We start from the raw sequence: 9,071 nt of genomic DNA, 5'->3' as shown, positions 1-9,071 counted from the left end.
AATTTAACTGATTCTGATTTAAAATAAACACATCTTTTTTGTTGAAATTTGAAATAGTCTATTTTTTGTTGTTAAAAATTTAGCTTTTAGGTTTTAAAATCAACTCCTTTCTTGAAAGTTAAACTGCTTTTTTAAAAATTAATTTTGGTTTTTTGAAAATTTGTAAGTTCAGTAGAACAGTCAGTAAATTTTTAAAAATAAAAATTGAAGTAGCAGGACAACTTTTTAGTTGCAAGTTATTAATATTGTCGGGTTAAAAATTCGTCTTTTTGTCTTTTCAAATAAAAATTCAACGAATTTGTTCAAGATTCATATTTTTGTTAGAAAATTAATCCTCTTGGTGGATCCACTATTTGGTTATAAATTTATGTATTCTGTTGAAAATTTGTCTATTTTTATAGAAAATTAACCTTCTTGTTTGAAAATTTAACTATTTAATAAAAAATTGTGTATATTGTGGATAATTTGTCCTTTTTAGTAGAGAATTAATCTTATCGGTTAGATATTTTTTATTTTAAATTCAATTATTTGGCTACAAGTTCAACTGTTTTGTAGAAATCTTGTCTTTTTTTGCTTGAAAATTTAACATTTTTATTTTATTTAAAGACTAAAACCTATTTTTGGTTGAGGGTATATCCTATCGATCAAACACGCAGGAATTCCGTTAAAAAAAGACATATATTTAATAACAAATGACTTCTTTGGAAAAATGATTCTTATTTTTGATCAAAGTTGTGTACCCTTTTAAAGATTGTCGCGGGTCATATTTACTAAAGAATTGAAACTTTTTGCTTAATTATTTCAAAAATAAGTGTATTCCAAAAAAAAAAACGTTTTTGGATGGTCTACATTTTTTACAAGTAAACAAATTAACGGATCTTAACGTAAGACCCTTCATTTGGTAGATTCTTCGAAATCCTACATTTTTTAACTAAACTTTTTTGTTTTAGGATTCATATTAAAAATAAAAATGCCCACAGCGCGGGCACAGTCATGTTGCGCTTTCTGCGCGCGGTACTTTGCGCCAAGTTTGAGAGCACCTAGGGCACGCGCGTACGCTCTCGCGCTTCATGCTCGTTTTCGTAAGTTTAATATTTAATGCGTACACTTTGACTACATTTTTTTCAAATATCATAAATATTATAACTTAAGTCAAAAACTGTGATTTAAAGTTCTTAGGAATTAAAGACATAAATTATACCTGCAATTTTTTTTTGTATTTGCTTTTAAAGAAGTTTTTCAAAGCACCTACAGCTTCGACGACTACATTCTCAGTACGAAATTTGCGCTTCGCACTATATAATTTGTGTCCGATTGAAAAATTTCAGCAAGATAATTTGTAACTTTTGTCTAATTAAAAAATTTCATGAGAATTAGTTTCGAAATACATATATTCTATATCTAGTAGAAATTTAGATTGAGATTTCCTAACCTACTGAAAATTTTTTTCCCTTTTTTGAACATTTTCAAAATGTTGAAAAGTATATAACTTTTCTAATTTTGGTCGAAATTGAAAATTTTATTTGAATAGTTTGCAATTCTTGAAACCCATCTGTATATGAAACCTTGCCAAAAATTTCTAAAAGTCAAAGAAAAAAAATTTCAAATCTTGAAAGTTCTCTAAATTTTTTAATTTTGGTTGGAAATATGTGCTTAACGAACCTAACCTTCATTTTGGGAACCTTAAGAAGTTTATTAAAGGCTGACTCGATTGGGCGAGTCCTTCAATAGTCAGCGTAGCTATAACATTCAGGTAACCATGTACATACAGGCATAGACATACAGACAGACATACAGACATACAGACATATAGAGATACAGGCATACATACATACAAACAGACAGACACCGACAAAATTTTATGGTTTTCGGATTCTGTCAATACCGAAACGTAAAGGTCCGTTAAAACCAGAGTTTGAAAATTTGGGCTATTACATTACACTCTCATGAATGAGAATGTAAAAATAAGATTTCGGTCTATACATGCAAATGCAAGAAAAATCTGAAGTAAAATTTCAGGTATCAATTAACGCAGGATTTTTCATAGAGAGCTTCGCATGCGGGCGCGCGCGTACGTGCCTAGAAATCTGCCCTTTTCTTCTTTTCTACCCTCTTTTCTGCAGGTGGGGGTGGATCGCTTGAGTGAATACGACACGTACTTACAAGTGCACGTTCCACCGAGGTGCATCTAGAATCTACAGAACTCTACTTATGCGTATTGAGGGGGAAAAGAAGAAGAGGGAAAAGGAAGGAGAAATAAAAAAGAGAGAGAAAGGGAGTAATCTAGAGAGGTAAATATGAAAAGAGGAAAAGAGAAGAAAGAAAAAAGAGCATGAAAGAAAAGGATATAGACAAAAAATATAAGAGAACAATAGAAGAAAAGAGAGAGAGGGAGTAAGCGCTTACTCCGCTTACTTCGCATTCGTTTTCGTAGATGAAAAGATAAGAAAGAAGAAAGAATATAGAAAAAAAGAGAATGATAAAGTAGAAAAAACATACGGGAAAAGGAAGAGAGCGAAGGGAAGTGAAGGCATATGTAATAAAGGAAAAGATTTGAGAGGAAAAGATAAGAAAGAATCAAGAAGAGTAGCAGAAAACAGAAGGGCAGAGAAGAAAAAAGTAGAAGGAAAAAAGAGAAGACGAGAAAGAAAGAGAGTAAGGGAGTAAGCGAGAAGAGAAAAGATAAATGCGGAAAAGAGAAGAAAGCAGAAAAAGAAAAAAAAATAACAGAGAAGAGAAGTACAGAGAAGAAAAAAAGATGAAGGAAACAGAGAAGAGGAGAGAGTAAATCAGTAGAGGAGTAAACGAAAAAGGAGAATATGAAAGAGGAAAAGATAATAAAGAAGAAAGAAATCGAAAAAACAAAAAGAAGAAGAAAATGATAAGGGAAAAATAGAAGAAGGGATCGAAAGGCAGTAAGGAAATATGCGAAAAAGGAGAAGATTAAGGAGGAAAAGTTCAGACAAAATGAAGAAAAATTAAAAAATAGTAAAAAAGAGAAGAATAGTGAAGAAAAAATATCAGAGAAAAAGAGATGAAATGAGAGAAAAGGAGTAAGAGAGTAAGCAAGAATGAAAAAGATGAAAGAGGAAAAGGAAAGAACGAAAAAATATCAGAATAGAGAAGGATAGAAAGAAAAAATTATTAGAGAAGAAGAGAGAGGAAGGGGAGTAAGCGAAAGCGCGAGATAGGAAAAAATTTCAGAAGAAAAGATAAGAAAGAATAAAGAAGAAAGGAAAAATAGCAGAAAAAAGAATGATAGACAAGAAAAAAAGTGAAGGAAATTAGAGAAGAAGAAAGAGTAAAGGAAAAAAGGGGAAAATATGAGAAAGAAGATAGAGAAAGAGTGGAAAGAAGAAGGATAGAACAGAAAAAAGGAGGCAAAAGGATAAGAAGATATAGAAAGGGTGTAAGCGAGAAAAGAAGAGATAAAGGAGGAAAATAGAAGAAAGCAGAAGTTCGAAGAAAAGAGTGCGAAAATAGAAGGATGGAGAAGAAAAAAATATGAGAGAAAAGGAGAAGAAGATAAATCTCGACTTGTCTTTAATTTCACCAAATATTTTTCGAATTAGTCCACCTTCTGCTAAGAGTACTGTAGCCTTCAAGATACGATATTAAACTTTTTACATATAAATAAATATTGACATTAAATACTATTAGAAATTTAAAAAAATTTTAATCTTAATTTCTAAGGACCGGAAATAAAAAAGTTCGCAATATTATTGAAGAGTAGAGTTTTAGCTATGGTCGGGTCCGCAGAAATTAAAATCCGAAAAATAATACAAAATGGCGGATTAAAAAATTTGGCAAATTATTTTTTAACATAAATTGTTTAAAAAAGGGTTACATATTAATCAATAGTCATTCTGGCAGTTCTGACGATAAGCACACATGTGCAGAATAAGCTGTAAAAAATGCAGCTTGATTGGTCCAGTAGTTTTTTTTTAAATCATGTCAACCGGGTCGAAAAATGTTGTTTCTTTAAAAATGCGTTTAGGTTTTTTTCTAAAATACATCGAAAAAATTATTATTTTTTGATATGTTCCTGAATTTTCCACCTAATATAACCACTTTCACAGCATTTCTATATATATTTAATACAGAAATTCCTCATTTTTGGAAAATCGATCTTTCCGAAAAAAAAGTTCCTGTACCATTAAGAAAATTGAACTATTTCTCGTTCAAAGTTCATTCTTTTTCAGATTTAGATTTAGACTCAGATCTTTGGTTGAAAATTCGTTTTTTTTTGTTGAGTATTACTTTTTCTAAATGAAAAGTTTGATATCCCACTTTTGGTAGGAAATTGATCGTTTTTTGTTGAACGTATATTTTATATTTTTATAATATTTTTATTGTGAATTCATCTTATTTTGGTTAGGAATTCAGCTATTTGTTTGAAAGTTGAACTACTTTGTTAAATATTTTTTTGTATTGGTTGAAGACTTACCTATTTTGTTAAAAATTTATTCTGTCTCTTGTTTGGAAATTCATTTTTTCTCGCAACCATATAGTTCAAATTTTATGTATTTCAGATGAAAATTCAACTATTCGATTGAAGTACAAATTTTATTTATAATTATAAATTTAATATTTTTGTTCCTTATTTTGCTCTAAATTTTATTCTCAACTACCCTGAAAAATGTATCGTTTCAATACATTTATATTATTACAATTCATTATATGTATGCATTGGTATTGAAACAGACGTATGTTGACTGTCTTGCTTTTATAATTTAAATTGTGCGCCTTCTATAAATAAACTATTTTGTCATTAAACAAATTAAATTTTTCATTTTCAATGCTATTTTAAGGTAAAAACGAAGCTTAAAATAAAAACTACGCGTTCTATATACAAAATGATTAATGGTGAATTTGCAGCTCTTTTGTGGGTGAATAAATTTCGTCCATTTTTTTTTTTTTGTATTTTGTGTCTTTTGCCCCGAAAATTATTTTTTTTTCTTTTGATGTTGCTTTTTACGAATAAAACAAAAACCACGCATCCTATCAAAAAGTGATCAACAAATTTGTGGTTTTCTGCACTTTTTTTAAATTAATCTATTTTGTAACTTGCATAGTTAGACCATGAAACAGAATTGTTTATTAAATTCTCATCGGAGAAGGTATTAAATTTATGTAAAATTTGACCCCCTCAGTTTTTGTCAAACGTCCACGTTTTGAGACCCCCTGAATCCGAAAAACAGGTTTTTACGAATGTGCCTATCTATCTGTATGCCTTATTTCTGTTTGTATCTATGTCTGTATATCTGTCTGTCTGTGAACACGATGACTTAAAAAAAAATTAATCTATTAGATTGGCCTTTAGTACACTTTTTTAGTGTCCTAAACTAAAGGTCAAGTTCGTTAGCCAGCCATTTTGGATGAAAATTCAAAAACTGGGCACATTTTAAATATTTTTGAGACCAATTTTTTCAAAATTCAAAAATTCTCTGTACGGTTATTCATAGTATTCAAAAAATTTAACAATTTATCCCAATGTCTTTTTTTTCAAGAAACCAAAAATTACTGAAGTCATAGCATTTTCAAAATCCAAAAAAACAAACTAAAACGAACAATTTAAGCCAAACAACGCATAATACGAAAAAAAGCCTGAAGAAGAAAAACGTTGCTTTTTAAAAGCCCTACAAGATTATGATAACAACTTTTTCAATTTGGTCAAAACGTTGAAAATTCAAAATTTGATCCTAAACAAAATTTTTGAAACCACATTTTTTCAAGATGTAAAAATTCTATGCACGGTTGTTCATAGCACTTCAAAACTTAAACAATTTATCCTTTCGACTTTTTTCTATAAAAAGAAAATTATCAGAGTTAGAGCATTTGCAAAATAAAAAAAAACTAAGATGAACATTTTAAGCCAAACAACGCATGACATGAAAAAAAGTCAGGAAAAGAAAAACTTTGCTTTTTGAAAGCTCTACAGGACTATGATAACAAGTTTTTTTATTTGGTTGAAAAGTTGAACATTCCAAATTTGATCGTACCAAAAATAATGAAAAAACCAAAAATTACATTTTTTGGTCAAACTATGCAAGATACGAAAAAAAATGAAAAAGCTCAAATTGCGCGCCCTGGAAAGAACTACAAATTTATAATGAATCACTTTTCTATATAAGCTACGAAAAAAATGAGACCAAACTTGTTCATACAAAAAAGAGCTATACTTTTTGATAGGGCACGTAGTTTTTGCTTTAGTCGTAAAAAATAACATTCTAAATAAAAATATTAAATTCGTTTGAAAAAACGAGACAAGGTATGAACTTAACTTACTAGACAACAGTTGTTCGCCTAAAAAGATCTATAAATCTATTATTAAGCATTTTTCGATAGGACGAGTATATTTTCTTTTAATCGTAAAACATAAGATTAAAAATTAAAAAATTGACTTTTTGGAAAAAGCACAGAAAAGGCGAAAGAGGACATAGGCTCCTACATAACACCCTATATAGGTTCCTGTATTAGACCCTATGGCCTATGCATATGCGTAGTAGTTTTTATTTAATCGTAAAAAACAATATTACATTTTTTTTTAAATTATGAAAACAACGAAATAAGAATTAGTATGATTAAATTTTTATGCATATTATGAATTGTAATGATATACATTTATTGAAATGATACATGTTTCAGAGCAGCTTAGAATAAAATTTAAAGCAAAATAAGAAACAAATACAAAAATAATCATGATAAATACAATTTGCTTTTTATTTTGCAATTTTTTAATAAGTAATCCCAGGCAGGGTTACATAAAAAATTTATCGAGTGCGAAGCACGAGATACGTGATGAGAATGTGTTTGTCAAAGCCAAAAGAGCTTTAACAAAAGAGAGTTCAAAATCACAAAATTACAGTTGTCGGTCCGTTCACTTTTTATTGTAAAAGGTCTGTGCGCAGCGCGTGTTGAGAATGTGCCCGCGTGGCGGGCAGATTTTTAGAAATTATTTTTGGTGTGATCAAAATTTGAATTTTCGATTTAGCAACAAAATTCAAAAAGTTGTTATGGCAGTCTTGGAAGGGGCCGGCGTTAAGTTTTACACACATCTAATAAGTTCTCGTGATACTCCTTACAAACATTATTTCTTTTTCTCCAGTGACCTTTTTTTGAGTAGTCGCCCCCACTACTGGATCCTCAGCCGCGCCCCTGGGTACCTAGTCCGTCACTGCATTGGTGTAAAAATTGAATATTTTGTTAAGATTTTCTCCTTGTTCAATGTAAATCTTTTTAACCTAAAATTTGAATATTCTATTGTTGATTTAAAAATTGATCGTTTTTAGTTGAAAATTCAACTAATTTGGTTAAAAGTTGACTTTTTCGTTGAACGTTTATATTTTCGGATAAAAAATTCAACATTGTTATACAAAATTCGTCTTTGCGGCTTAAAAATTCAACCATTTCATTGAAATTCTTCTTTTAAATTTTTAATTACTTTTTCTTTTTAAATAGAAATTTGATCTTTTTTGGTTAAAAGTGCAATTGCGTGGTTAAAAATTATTCTGTTTTGGTTAAAGTTTCAACTTTTGTTTGAAAATTTGTCCATTTTGGTTCAATTCAACTGTTTTTGTTATTTAAAATAAAAATATTTTTTATTGAAGCAAATTGCATTAAATTTTTCGTTGAGAATGAATCATTTTTGGATAAATGCTATTGGTTTTGAGTGAAAAAAATAGATATATTTTTTTATTAAAATATAAACTATTAAATTTTTAGTAAGAATTAAATTTTTATTGTTCTGTGTAATATTAGTCTTTTTGGAATAAAAATTCAACTATTATTTTAAAATGCAACTGTTTTTTGCTCAATTTTAATCTTTTTTGTTCGAGAATTCGACCAATTAGTTGAAATTTCATCTTTATGGGCTGCAAATATCTGTTTTTTGTTGAAAATTCGTTCCTTTCGGTTGAAATTTCTACCATTTGATTGTAAATGTCACAGGTTGATTTTTAAAAAAATAAAATTTGACATTCGTCTTTATATGTAGTAAATTCAACAATTTTGTTCGAAAGGCATTATCCCCCAAAAAAATCAATTTTTCTGTTGAAAATTAGTTTTTTGGATATAAAATTCGTTCCTCTAAGTTGAAGAATCATGTTTTTTAGTAGAATATTTTTTTATTGGAAATTCATCTTTCTCGGATAAAACTCAACCTGACTTTAAAGAAATTCGTCTTTTTAACCCTGCGTCACATATGTGGGTCGTTTACGACCCAGGCAAATTTTTCCACTTAAATATCTCGAAAACCCAAAAATGTTGGGATTTGTGACCCCGCCCCTCCATAAAAAACTTCTCCATAAACAGGATGCTTCAATTGATCATCTTGTTTCCGGGGAACAAAGGTTTCAAATCAAGCTTGTGCCTTAAGCGACCCACCTGTGTGACCGCGTTGGTGTTTCGCGACGATTTGGATGAATCCTCATTTGCAGATATATATCTACGAAGTTAGAAAAAAGAAAAAGGTGTTCTATATGTCCATCTAAGGATGATAGAAAACGTCGTATTCTAGCGCGATCTGTGAAAAGTCGGTGTGTGAGGAACATCACACGAACTTCTGTAAAGATATCGCTGCTTAAATTATTTACTCTCATATAATTTTTTATAACTTTTTAACCAAGTTTCTTATCAAACCTAGATGATTGTAAGATAAGTAAATGTTGATTTTCGAAAGAATAATGGACTTTTAATTCATTTATTATATGCATGAATTACAAAAAAGTACCATATTTTCAAGTGTCCAAATAAACACACTTTATACCCCTCTAACCTCAAAATCTCAACTTTGACATGATCTGTTCGTCTTTTGTGGTATAAAATACTGTTCGATATTTGTGTGAGAGGTGTTTTTGAGCGAATGAGACTTTTCTCACTCGCTTCGCTCGTGCGAAAAACGCCTCATGCGCTCAATTATCACCTCTCACACACGTATCGAAATGTTCTATTTTAGAACTGGAAGGCATAGGACTACCAGGTGTATACATATGAAACCGGTATTGCCATCTAGCGGCCAGTAGGCACACTTGTAGGCACTGTCGGAACTTACCATTTGTGCTAATTGGCGT

The sequence above is a fragment of the Belonocnema kinseyi genome, chromosome 1, assembly GCF_010883055.1.
Source record: "Belonocnema kinseyi isolate 2016_QV_RU_SX_M_011 chromosome 1, B_treatae_v1, whole genome shotgun sequence".
Lineage (NCBI taxonomy): Eukaryota > Metazoa > Arthropoda > Insecta > Hymenoptera > Cynipidae > Belonocnema > Belonocnema kinseyi.
The sequence above is the reverse complement of the archived record's forward strand: the minus strand, read 5'-3'. Positions refer to the sequence as shown.